We start from the raw sequence: 13,755 nt of genomic DNA on the forward strand, positions 1-13,755 counted from the left end.
GCTCCTTCCTCTTTTCAATACATTCCCAATGCCTTCTTAATGTAAACAATTTCTCCAAGGCAGTAACAATACATATCAACACAGTGGTTTCAACCATGAATGCTTCCAACACTTAGCTCATGTTTTCTTCAGCCCAATACTTCAGTCTCGCTTCGCCCGGTCTGTATCATCCGCCTCGGGGCGTCCCTCTGATCCACCGGTCGCTCCGTCTCACCCACCGCGATCGCCCAAATCAACTGCGCTCACCCTGCAGCGTTGGCCCGAATCAACTTCACCCCCCCCCCCCCCCCCCCCCCGCCCCCGTTTGCCGGGATCACTCCACCCTTTACAGGGGTCAACTCTCTCCTTGCCCGAATCAACTCTCCCCTCCTGTTCTCCCAGTACCTTCTTTATATGCCTCCTTTTGCCCTAATTTGTCCAACCATCGATCGCCACATCCATGCACACAGCTGTTCCCAATAACACGCTCTTTTCGTTGCCCGGAGTTACCGGAACTGATCGTGTGTTCCATGTGCAATGGTCCGGGCGGACCATTTCCGCCATTTTAAGTTCCGCCCTTTAAGGTCACTCTGTGACACAGCCATGAGTCTTTTTGGGAAATATGCAACAAGTTTTTCACATTTGGGGATCCTCTGCCATTCCTCCTTGCAGATCCTCCAGTTCTGTCAGGTTTGATGGTAAACGTTGGTGGACAGTCATTTTCAGGTCTATCCAGAGATGCTCAATTGGGTTTATGTCAGGGCTCTGTCTGGGCCATTCAAGAACAGTCATGGAGTTGTTGTGAAGCCACTCCTTCGTTATTTTAGCTGTGTGCTTAGGGTCATTGTCTTGTTGGAAGATGAACCTTTGGCCTAGTCTGAGGTCTTGAGCACTCTGGAGAAGGTTTTCTTCCAGCATATCCCTGTATTTGACTGCATTCATCTTTCCCTCGATTGCAACCAGTCTTCCTGTCCCTGCAGGTGAAAAACACCCCACAGCATGATGCTGCCACCACCATGCTTCACTGTTGGGACTGTATTGGACAGGCGATGAGCAGTGCCTGGTTTTCTCCACACATACCGCTTAGAATTAAAGCCAAAAAGTTATATCCTAGGCTCATCAGACCAGAGAATCGTATTTCTCACCATCTTGGAGTCCTTCAGGTGATTTTTTAGCAAACTTCATGCAGGCTTTCATGTGTCTTGCACTGAGGAGAGGCTTCCATCGGGCCACTCCGCCATAAAGCCCCGACTAGTGGAGGGCTGCAATAATGGTTGACTTTCTCCCATCCTCCGACTGTATCACTGGACAACCTGATCTCACAGAATTCTATGAAATGAACACAGACCCTTAACTCAAAATCCATGTTAGTTTCACTGAATCTGCAAAAATTCTGTGATGGGTCCACGTAAGTGATGCAATGACAGGCAGCACCCTGAATTTATTTATTTTTTTTATTTTTTATTTTTTTGCTTTTGGCAAAAGGCTGCAATATAAAAGAGTGAAAAATGTAAGGGGGTCTCAATACTTTCTGTACCCACTGTATATTCACTGGCACTGGTTGCTGGGTGTTTACAATAAAACTTGTTCTTTATCTCCATTGATATATGTCATTCACATAGCATACAGGTTGATCTTATCCCTGTGGTTCTTGCTTTAAGCTCGCCTTAAGCAAATGTATAGATCACCCTCAGAGTCACTCAATGTAATGATGTCTCATACCTGACAGCCCTGACAGGCCTGTCTGTGGATCTGTCTCTCAGTATGGGATTACCGCTATGGGCGCGTCTGTAACCAGATTTAACCTACACATCAATAACTTACTCTGGGCCACTATAACACACATGAGTTGTCTGTTCTTCTTATAGTAAATTAATAATTTATACTCAGGAATAATTTAGAGAGGTGATGTATCCTAACATTTTTTAACAAACCAGAGCTGGCTATGTTGTGCATGTCTGCATGAGAGATCACTAGTGGATGCTCAAATCGGAGGGTCTCAGCAGGTCTTTGGGCCTCTTCATTCTCACCTCATTCACAGCTCATTCACGCTTGGCGAAGCGTCTGCTTCCCATTAACACTGGGTCATACTCTCCCTCCACACTCCCCGTCTCACACTGACGTCCTCAATCTGCATGCAGGACAGCAGCCTAAGCCGGGACAAGGCACCCCACAAACAGCACTTACTGTTCTCACTACCATTAATAGCAAATCATCTCTACAATAGACATTTATCTGTAGTAGGATATCCTATTTTTAAATAGCATTTTGTCATTGTTGATTAAGGAATTGTTAATTTTACAGAGACTGTCAGGGAGGATTTAAATTAGTATATTATCAATTTGTACAGCAATCCTTGAATTAAGGCAATGGTCTCAAACTCAGCTCCTGGAGGGCCACTGTCCTATAGAGTTTATCTACAACCAGTGGTACGTTTTCCTGAAAGCATCGTTAGGCAACAATGGTCACAAGTTCCCTAGTTATCAGTGTAGTTAAACGACTTTCTTGTTTGCATGACATGGATGTGGATCTTGAGCAAAAAGAGTAAGTTGACGTAAAATATAATCTATATCTTATATTTCCAATATATACATGTTATTTACGTCTTTTAGTTTGTCAAGAGATTTAAAGCTCTGTTTTTGAAAAGCGTACGAAAGAATGAGCCTATGATTGAATCTGGAAATCAAGCAAACTAACTGAGTAAAATGAAAATTGGTACTCAGATGTCATGTTCAGACTAATTACCAGGATAAGTAACTATTGTGTTACACTTTTATGAAATGTTCAAATATGTAAAATAACTTAGATGCCCCCAATATTAAATGTTAAATGAATGAAATGCACACTAAATAGAATAAATTATTATTATTATAAAACATTGTATACTAATCTACACTATTTTAATGTTGCTGTGGGACAATGTGAGAGACACGTCTATCAAATTCAATACATTATGGTAAATATCAGTAATATAGTGGAACAATAAAACAAAATAGATTGTTTAGAATTGTAATATTTGTTGCACGGACCCCCACTGGCCATCAAATAATCTAAAAATAAATTATGCTCCTTAAGAAAAGTCTACCAAAAATAGAAAATAATAATAATAAAAAATATAGGCCTTTTAGCCTAACTTACAGAGCCTAGACTCTTTGTAGTGCACATTACAATTATAAAACTGTCACACAACTTCACAACTGGTAGACATAGCCTACTGTAGCCTGCTTGAAGTATTTTCTTCCTCACAAAAGTAAACAGTTTAACAAGAAGTGTTCTCAAGTCTTGTTCGTATGGCAGGCTTACCCACTCTCTCTCTCTCTCTCTCTCTCTCTCTCTCTCTCTCTCTCTCTCTCTCTCTCTCTCTCTCTCTCTCTCTCTCTCTCTCTCTCTCTCTCTCTCTCTCTCTCTCTCTCTCTCTCGCGGGGATTTTCGTTATGATTGCCCAGAAAGAATCTGATTCAACTGCCGACAATGGCAGCATATCCTCAACTATATATCTATATATTATTTTGTTAAATTCTGTCTGGGCGATAAGAGTTAGCGGTGGAGAAAACCCTGGTTTTGGTTGCTTTCATGTCGTGGCTCTGTCTCCTCCTTTGGTAGCGGAGCTCACGTTATCTTCTGCGTTCACCGACATGGAGAGACTCTTCCTGGGCATAAGTTGCACGTTACATAAACATTATTACCTTTCACCTCAACGAGGTGCGAGGTTTGCGAAAGCTACCATTGAAGTCAATGAACATGCCATGCCATCGCTCTGACTCCTGGTCACTGGTTGCATGAACGCACTCACACACACACACACACAGCTGCTGGTCCGCTGACAGAGAGCACGCCTGTTTAGAAAACCGCTTCAGTGAGCTCAATTATAGTAACGCGACATTTTATTCTCAGTAACGGTACTGCCGTTGTAACGGGGGAAACAGTAACTTGTTCGATTACACGTTACTGAAAAAATGTACGCCGTTTATTTATAATGTCGTTATTCCCATCACTCGTCATTAATAACTCACACTAATGTTGTTCCACACCCGTAAGACCTCCGTTCATCTTCGGAACACAGTTTAAGATATTTTATATTAGCCCGAGAGCGTATGCAAGTGTATGCACACTATACTGTCCATGTCCAGAAAGGGAATAAAAACATCATCAAAGTAGTCCATATGTGACATCAGTTAGTTAGTTAGAATATCTTGAAGCATCGAAAATATATTTTGGTCAAAAAATCACATAAATGACATAATTAATGACATAATTTTCATTTTGGGTGAACTAACCCTTTAACCAGCTAGTTGATTTCTTCAACAATTCATCATACTTTGGTAGTAGTGAGTTACGTTGTTTTACGGGAAACAAACTCCTACCTGGAAGTGTCTAGTAATGCTGGAGACTTTGATTAGCAGGGTCAGGTGTGTTTAATTAGGGTTGGAGCTAAACTAAATGTTGAGACCATTGAATAGTTATTTGTGTAGGAAAATTTCCAACGTTTTTAGAATTGGGAAAAAAATGTGCCTGTGTACATTTTTGCAAAATGATATTGCATTGCTTGTTCTGTAGCTCCTTTCATGGCACTTTTAAGGTTAAATGTCCAGTGCCAGGCACTAAATAACCTTCAATTTTACTGTGGCAGTGTTTTTATTACATTGTGTGTGGTTAGATGTAACACAAATGGTTTAGACTTTCCACACATGCCAGGATGACGAAACTTAGTGTATATATTAGTTGCCATATTAATAAGTTAAAGAGAAAAAATTGCGTCAAAATTAAAAAAATATTTGGTAGATCACTGAAAATATATTTAACCATAGCAAAAGTAAATTTCTTATTTATGTTAATTTTTCATCTCTGTTTTTTGTGTTTATTTTAATTAAGACATATCTGATATTGTAATCTTTTATCTGTTATTTAAGAGTTCAGATGGTTCTTTAATGCTGATCTAACCAGCAGAAGACACGAGCCGGGGTTTAAATCCCAGTTGAGCAGGTGGGGTGCGTTGTAACACTGAATTACATTGTGTACCTATTAGAAATATGTTATTGTATTATATGCTTTTATTAATTATATTGAGAAATCATGGGAAAAATGTGAATAAAGACAGAGTCAATGTTTAGAAATGCTTAATTATTATTATTTTTAACAATGCTGTATAATTGTGTTTTGATATGTGTTTGTTGTCAAACGTGTTTGTTGTATTTTTTAATGATTAAAAAATTGCATGATTTTTATTCAAAAAAGTTAATAATTGTATTTCATTGACAAAATATTTTAGTTTGTCTTGGATATTTTTTGATCATAACAGGCGAATATCTTTGATCGTAACAGAGAGGGTGAATGGGTGAATATGAGGCAAAAATGTAAAGCACTTTGGATGCCAATATGGTGTGTTGAAAGCGCGTTATAAATGCAGTCCATTTACCATAATTACTAATTTTAAGTATCTGAACACTGTAGTGTACATGGAAACCTACTTTACTCTTACACATCTTTAGTACAGCATCTCCAGATCAAAGCACAGGTGAAGAAGAAGCAGAAAAGGTGATAGAAGATTGCGGACACAAATGAAAAATAACATTGATCAAACATTAAACAGCATATAACAGGAGAAACCAATAGCAAAGAATGACGGTATATTCAGCACACACAAGTCTGCAACAATACTCTTGAAAAGTCCTAGGACCGTAGAAAGTCACTCGCAAACGAGGCAGGAAACAGCAGGCAGAGCAGACATGAATACAGAGATCAACTACCGCAGCCGCGGTAAGGGAAGCAGACAGGCAGTGGAGATGGCAGTAACGCAGGGAAAGCAATGAGATCACGGCCGACGATCCTCCTGGAACCGGAACGGGACACCCAGGGAACACAAGAAAAGAAGACACACAGAACATCTCCAGGAACTGCCTGAAATGATCTGACAATGAGTGCAGGTGAGAGACACGTTGATTTAGGCTTGGTAGTGAGTGCATCAGGTGGAGACGATGAGCTTTACAATCAGTGACCACGCCTCCAACTCCACTACACAACACAAAAGGAGACAATGAATTCAACATCAAAGGGTTTGATAAAAAAGATTGTATGAAGCTACAATAAGATGTTTTTAAAATGGCAAGAGTTAAAGGTATATTTCAAGTATAAAAATAATACCTAATGGGAACATAGCAAATTATTTTAAGTGTTAAAAATAATGGTAAACTATAAATATGATTTTATGTTCACTTAAAAATGTACAAGTATACTTAGAGTATTCATGCTGCTTTCACGTGCTATCGGAAATTTAGTAATTCCCACTTCCAAAGTCGTAATTACGAGCTTATTGCATTGAAGTGAGTGACTTCAAATGCCGTTCATGTGCACTTTTTAAACTAGGAAACTCATATTTACAAAAATTCCGATAGGACGTGAAGGCAGCAAAATACTAAACTAGTAGTTTACTGAGAGTATACTTCAAAGTGTACTTTTATAAACTAAAAGTATTAAAATAGTTAACTACTAGTATACTTATATGTTCACAGGAGATGCTGTACAAATATTTTTTTTAGTTTTGAACTAGTTGTGTACTTAAAGTTTACTACTGTTACACTAATATTACAATTAAATACTTTTATATACTTACAGTGGGCCAATTTAGTCCCAAGCAGTATTGAAACCGTACACTTTTAAGTATATACTATTACATTGATATTGGTATACATACTAAATTAAGTATACTTAAAAAAATACTTGAATATTACTTAATCAAAACTTAAATTAACTTAAATTATACTTATTTTTCACAAGGGATGGCATCTTTTACAAGGCTTTCAGCTCTTTTTTGGAGTGTCACGACTTATCTTTTACAGGACTTGCACCTGCACTTCACCAGTTGGGCCACTACAGTATACTATGTGAGAAAAAAACATGCATATGGTGCTGGGTATGTGATGCAAACATCAAAAGGTATTTGTTTACATAGCACGTGCAAAATTGAGGTCATTACATAATAGTGTGCTAAAAAAAAATCTGAACATCGATATAATGACCTCTTAACCCTCTGAATTAAAATGTTTATAAATTATCATAAAACACTAAAATGCTTCAAGTTTAAGATAATACAATGTCTGCCGCAATAAACATACCAATCAATGACTTGCTGCCTTTTAAAAAGCCAAAGTGAGACAGTGACATCCTCCTGGGTTTACATGACACATTTGTGGTGTATCAACAAGCCATACATTTCACAGCAAAATTCAGTTTGTGCTTGTAAAGTAATCCCCACCAACAGTGGGGTATAGAGTGTGAATCTCCGCCCGCCATTAGTGAAGCGGTTAAGGTGATGAGAACAGTCCCTCTACTCCCGAAGCTGTCCCCAACGGCACATCCCTGTGTTCCCCTCACCTTCTTTATCTGCAGACTTTGACAAGAGAGACCAGAATCCCGCAGATCTATTTGGCATCATCACTGAGTCACACACAATATGTAAATATATGAGAGGGGCTCTGTACCATCATCCATTATAGATGAAGGAAACCCAAAGCCGGGAAATAGGTCTCTTTAACCGTCATTCTCGGGCCCTTTGTGCCCGTGGCTACAGAGCCAAAAACTGTACTTAAAGCCACTCACTGTACTTTCTTGATGGCTTATTCATATTAAATATGGCTTAGACTGATATATGCAGCTTGCAGTGAGCAACTGTAATCCACAATACATTTTTCTTACTGCATTTTACATTTTAAATCATAATATTTATAATAATTGTAATTTCCTAAACATTATACTATCATTTTCAACGTTTTGTAGTAATTTTGGACTGTACTCACACACACACATTTATAGAAAGTTTTTTAACGATCAAGAACTAAATTCTTCCATCAAATACAGCACGGTATGTGCATTTGGATGTAAATGTACTTGATAGCATCACAAGAACATGCAGAGTCCCAAGCCCTTCAGTTCACTAGCAATTATCATTGTGTAATTTGTGATGTCAAAGATTAATTAAAAATATATAAATATAATATACTTATATTTATAAAAATATATTTATATATTTAAAAAAAATACTTTTTTAATAAAGCTCTAATAAAGTACCTATTAAGAAGGCCAATAACAAATAAGAGTGCCCACAAAAAAAGAAAAGAAAAGGAAACGTCTTTAAAAAAATCTATTTTAAAAATTGTGCCAAGTTCCTAAACTGTTTGTATTTACATTAGTTGCATGTGGTTTTGAAAGAAAAGAAAAAAAACACACACATTTACACCGGTTTCAAGAAGTGTGTAAACCATCAAATAAAAAAAATATATAGGGTATAATTTTCTTATTCCTTTAAAAATGCAATCTTTTTAAAATACACAAACATGTTTTGTGTATAGAGAGGGGTCCTCTCTATGATATAGTATAATTTCTTATTTTTGTGTTTTCAAAATGGATCAAAATCACTTGTTGCAGTCCATTGAGTAAATGCTAATATCTTAATCTGATTAGAGGTACATGCTAATGAACTTTTAGACCTGATAATAGTCAAGTCATTTCTGTTTGATGTTTTAACAGGTAAAGACAGCAGCTAAGCTCTCATTATGTTTTCAGTATCAAAGCTTTCCTGTGTAAATGCAGGTTTGCCTAAAGCTGTCAGAGCCTCAACTTTGACAGCTCAATTAGGTTTAGAAAATGAACGTTAATTATCAAGAGTTAGCACGCGCACACAGGCTCATTATAATTTAACACAATGGCCATTTTTCTCTCTGAGTTTAATTTGAAGACAAGACAGTCGATAATACTTCTGATAACTATAACACAAGATAGCCTAATAAATGCATGTTTCATGCTTAAAAGCAATAAAACAGAATTAAATCTCGCCCTCGTCCAAAAAACTGCTGTATGTTTGGAAGTGATGGTCTCAGAGACCAGTAAACATCCTCATACACACCTATTGTTAATGAGTGCCACTTTTCGGGTAATGAGCTGGCTCCATGTCAGACAGCATAAACAGCGAGCTGGAGTGGGGAGCTCGATTTGAGCGACAGGGTCACGCACCTCGCCTTTAGCTGAATTAAAAGAGGATCGCCAGTGATGATCTGCAATATTGCAATGCCCGTTTGCTTATGTGCAGTGATATTAAAAGGGATCAGCTTCATCTAGTGAGACACAACAATCAACGTGAAGGGAACAGCATGGTTTAATATCACAAATTACTCCCAGGGAATGACCTCCTCACTTTGAGCTTGATTACAGCGCATTAATTAGGAGGGATTCCCAATTCTCTCCATCCCTCTGTCTCCTTTTTTCCCTTTTCCGCTTACGTTGATCTGGGGGTTTAGTCATAAATTCAATATTTACCGTGCACTACTGTGCTTGTACCAAGTCAGGTGGGGGGAATGAGTGAGAATGGGGGGTGGGGGGGGTGAAATTAATAAAACCTGCTCTTCAGGATTCAGGTGCAAACCAATTTACAAGCTGGCATTTAAAAGACTTTAATTAATATTTTGTCACAGATGAAATTCAATGTGTTTAAAAGCCACACACATAGTTACAGCCATGGTATTTTTTCTACAGCAAAAGAGGGTGAAATTCCATTTCCTGACCTGTCTCAAAGGCTGAAGTGCTCAATAATTTAACATCAAAACCAGTTCAATTGGAAATCATTTCTCTAATACAGCTTTAGTTTGCTTATTAACATTCATATTACTAGAATATTAGCTGTTTATTAGTACTTATAAAGCACATATTAATGCCTTTCTCTGCATGACCTTATTCTACATCACTTAATCCTGCCCAATCCCTAAACTTAAACACTACAAAAATTACTTTATGTACTATTAATAAGCAGTAAAGTAGGAGCTTATTGGGGCAAAAGTCGTAGTTAATAGTGAATGTGTTCCCCATAAGTGTAACAATAAAATGTACTAATGTTATTGTCACAGATCCACCATGTCTACGCTACATCTCCCATCATCCTCCCTGGCTCTCACCCGCATTCACTCCACCATCACCTCTCCTGGATAATCACATGCACCTGCACCTCTTCTGCACCATCATCACAGCACCTACTTAAACACACATATCTTGTTTACACCCAGTGGACTGTTTCCTTGACTCCTTCCAAGTCCGATCTCCAGCGATCCTCCTAGACCTGTGATCCTCTTCCGTGTTCTCTTCTCCAGCGTCTCCAATTGTCAAATCTCCAGCGTGTGTGTCTGTCTCCATTCACATCCACGATCTCCTTGGTCCTGTAAGACAAAGATCATTCTTCATCAGCACAGTTAAAGTATCTTCAAACTGCTCACTATTATCCACAATTATTCAGCTCCTATTTTTGTCATTAAACAATATCCTGTGTGTTCTGAGACTACTTCCGTGACATAAGACTGGACCATTTAACAGACTGATAGCATGAGCATTCCACTCCATCCCCTGGAACAGCTGTACACCATTTCTCAAAATGGGCACCCCTTTGAAGCCTACACTGAAATATTCTTGGAGCTTTCTTCCACTGTGTTTCTGGACGATGTAGAGCTTATGAGCTTTTGAAGGTTTGGACAAACCATTATTTTCTTAGATGCCATGGAATACAAACAACTGCACATTAGAGCAATATGTTCTGCATGCCCTTCTGCTCAGCCAGTCCACTCCTGATAAACCACTCATCCTTCCTGTGATTTCAAAGCCCGCTACCATCCTGTTCAATCCAGAGTCATTTCCAGTCCAGTCTGTATCAGAGAGGACTCTTGTCCATGTTTAGAGTCCAGAAAAGAATCCAGCCAATAGTAATAAGTGTAATTATGCATGCATCAGTGTTGATCAGTGTAATATCGACTTTAAAGTTGTCAATCATCAACAGCCAAGTTTTACTTCATGATTAAATCTACATCAAACTTTTGATATATCCATAAATCTATATTTGATATATCTTAGCTGCAGGAGAGGAACTAATCTGCAGTAGGAAACCATTCCAAAAGCACGAACAAGCATAAAATTGTAAAAGATGGAGAAATCTGGGAACAGACAGAAAAAAGTCTGTTTGGTGACATGGGTGTCCTAGGAGTCTGGAGAGAAGATCAGAACATCAGATAGTTATTTGATTAAAAACAAATAATAAGACCTTGAACTAAATATTCCTTTAAAAAAAAAAAAAAAGATTTAAGTCAATAATGTTACATTTTCTGTAATTGAAATAAAATTACTTCTGAGAATATCGAAATATCGTGGAATTAACAAAAATAATGCATAATGTTAAAAAGTATCAAATGTAATATTTCAGTTTACCTTTTTATAAAGTATATAAAGTTTAAGAATAATTTATGCAATTTTATATTATTTATTTGAAAGAATTAAAAGAGCAGTGTCATGCCTTTCTTCATATTATAATTAGTAATCAAGGTTAATATGGGATTTAGAAAGTAATTAGCAAGTAATCTAATACTTTTTAGAGAGAGTAATGGTAACACTTTAATCTAAGGTTCAGTAATTAACTATTAACTAGTTGCTTATTAGCATGCATATTACTAGGATATTGGCTGTTTATTAGAACTTATAAAGCACATATTAATGACTTATTCTGCATAACCTTATTCTACATCCCTTAATCCTACCCAATACCTAAACTTAAATGCTACAAAAACTACCTTACTAACTATTAATAAGCAGTAAATTAAGAGTTTATTGAGGCAAAAGTCGTAGTTAATAGTGAATATGTGTTCCCCATACTAAAGTGTTACCAGGGTAATTAATAGTCATCTAATTATACTGTTGAGAACCCAGTGAAGAGATTTCATTACAGGAGAAATATATTTTCTTACTTCCAGTCATGATGACTTTGAACCTCTTAGCCAGAACTTGCTCTCACAGCTCAGTTTGGTCAGTTTTGTAGGCTTTAGAGTTTCTCCAACCCCTCAGCAGGTAAAAGGGAGTCAGACACAATCATATGACCTGATAGGGGAACTGCTCTTGTGGCACCTGCTGCAGCTCTCCAGGGCTAAAGGTCAACTGTCACAGAGGCCAAGGAGGTTCCCCTTGGGGCATGCTGCCTGGAGAACTTCTCTTGAAGCTGAGACACCTCTGCCTGGTTTCACAGTGCTGCCCCAAACTGCCCTGGGGCATGAATGCAATTCGGTATTTATGGGACTGCTGGGCTATCGCCGGACGTACAAACCGCAATCCCTGTCTCTGTCCCAAAGGAGACTGCCTCATCGCCCTCCTCTGAAAGAAAGCTGCTGGGGCCTGCCCTAAAGTCCTGAGATTTATCAACATCCTGAATCTTTATGATGTGTCCACCCTAAATATTGATAGGTGATGGAGAGAAAAAAAAAACTTTCCTATATTCAGATCATTATTTAATAATAGTTGAAGAACGTGATATCTGCCAAAGCCACTGAAAAGTCAGGGCAAAACAGTAGTGGTGGTTTATCTCAACCCACACGTACAAGTATATTTTTACAGTGAGGAGCTCCATTAAAACAGAACTTCTTTTTTTCCACAGATTCACCAGATTGTCCAATCTTTGTCCCAAGACTTAAAGGGATACTCCCCCGCGTTTTCATATTAACTATGTTATTCCCTTAACTAAGATGAGTCGATACATACCCCTCTCGTCTCAGTGCGTCACTTAATCACTATTGACGGAAATGAGACAGGGAGGGAGAGACGTGAGGGAGGATTTTTCAGGCGTGACTTTTTGTCGACGAGTCGAAGTACTCTCAGAAGTGCTATTCCGCCATATAGTTCCATTTTAACCCACTAAGAAAAGCACCACGTTTTATTTTGTGTCACCATACTAGATTGTTTAACTATTTGTGTAACTGTATTTAAATAGGGGAAACGCAGAGGTGTTTCTAACTTGATCTCTGTTTGGTACTTAGTGGGCTAAGCTAAATGCTATCAGAATGTCACCGCGTGTCAGAGAGATTAAGTGCACGCACTGAGATGAGAGAGGGATGTATCAACTCGTTTTAGTTAAGGGAATAACATAGTTTAATCTGAACACTTGGTGGATTATCCCTTTAATGGAGAATTTAACCTAAAATGGGTTATTCTGTCATTATTTAGTCCAGATAACCCTTCAAACATTGTAGTTATCACAGATGTGTTTCTTTCAAACTTTCTTTCTTCTGCAGAACACGTACGGAACGCTTGTCTGAGTTTTATTTTATAGTACGTCTACTTACTGTGTACTTACCTAAGAAAGTACTGGTTAATATAAGTAAAATAAAGTGCTACCCACTTTTCCATACAGTTACGAGTTTTCAAGCTTCAAAAAGTTTTGCAAATGCACCAAAAAAGGGATCCATACATCTCGTGCGCTACACTGTCAGAAAAAAAGGTATACATTGCTGTCACTGGGGCGGTAACCTAAGGTAAAAAAACAAAAAGGTACTAAAATGTACCTTAAAGGTGCTACTATGTACCTTTAAGGTACTAATACGCACTCTTAAAGTACTGATATGTACCTTTTAAGGTATTAATATATACCATTTAGGGGTGAGTAAGGTACAAAGATGTACCTTTTCACTTTTGTACCTTAGGGTACCGCCCCAGTGATAGCCGTGTACCTTTTTTTCTGAGAGTGTATATTATGAAGCCATGCAATAGTTGCGTGTGATAAAAAGCCTAAAATGTAATTTCTTATCTACTAATAATATTCCCCTTTAGTTTAACCACTGCAACCGGATCACAGGTCAACGAGATGAAATGATCGGTCAAATTGATTAAGAAATCAAACATTTGTTTAAAGAAAGAAAAAATATTTGTTCATAAATCTGACATAGTTTCTTCTGAACGTATCAGAAAAGGCAAAATGTCAAGATTTTC

This window comes from Pseudorasbora parva, chromosome 12, assembly GCF_024679245.1.
Source record: "Pseudorasbora parva isolate DD20220531a chromosome 12, ASM2467924v1, whole genome shotgun sequence".
Lineage (NCBI taxonomy): Eukaryota > Metazoa > Chordata > Actinopteri > Cypriniformes > Gobionidae > Pseudorasbora > Pseudorasbora parva.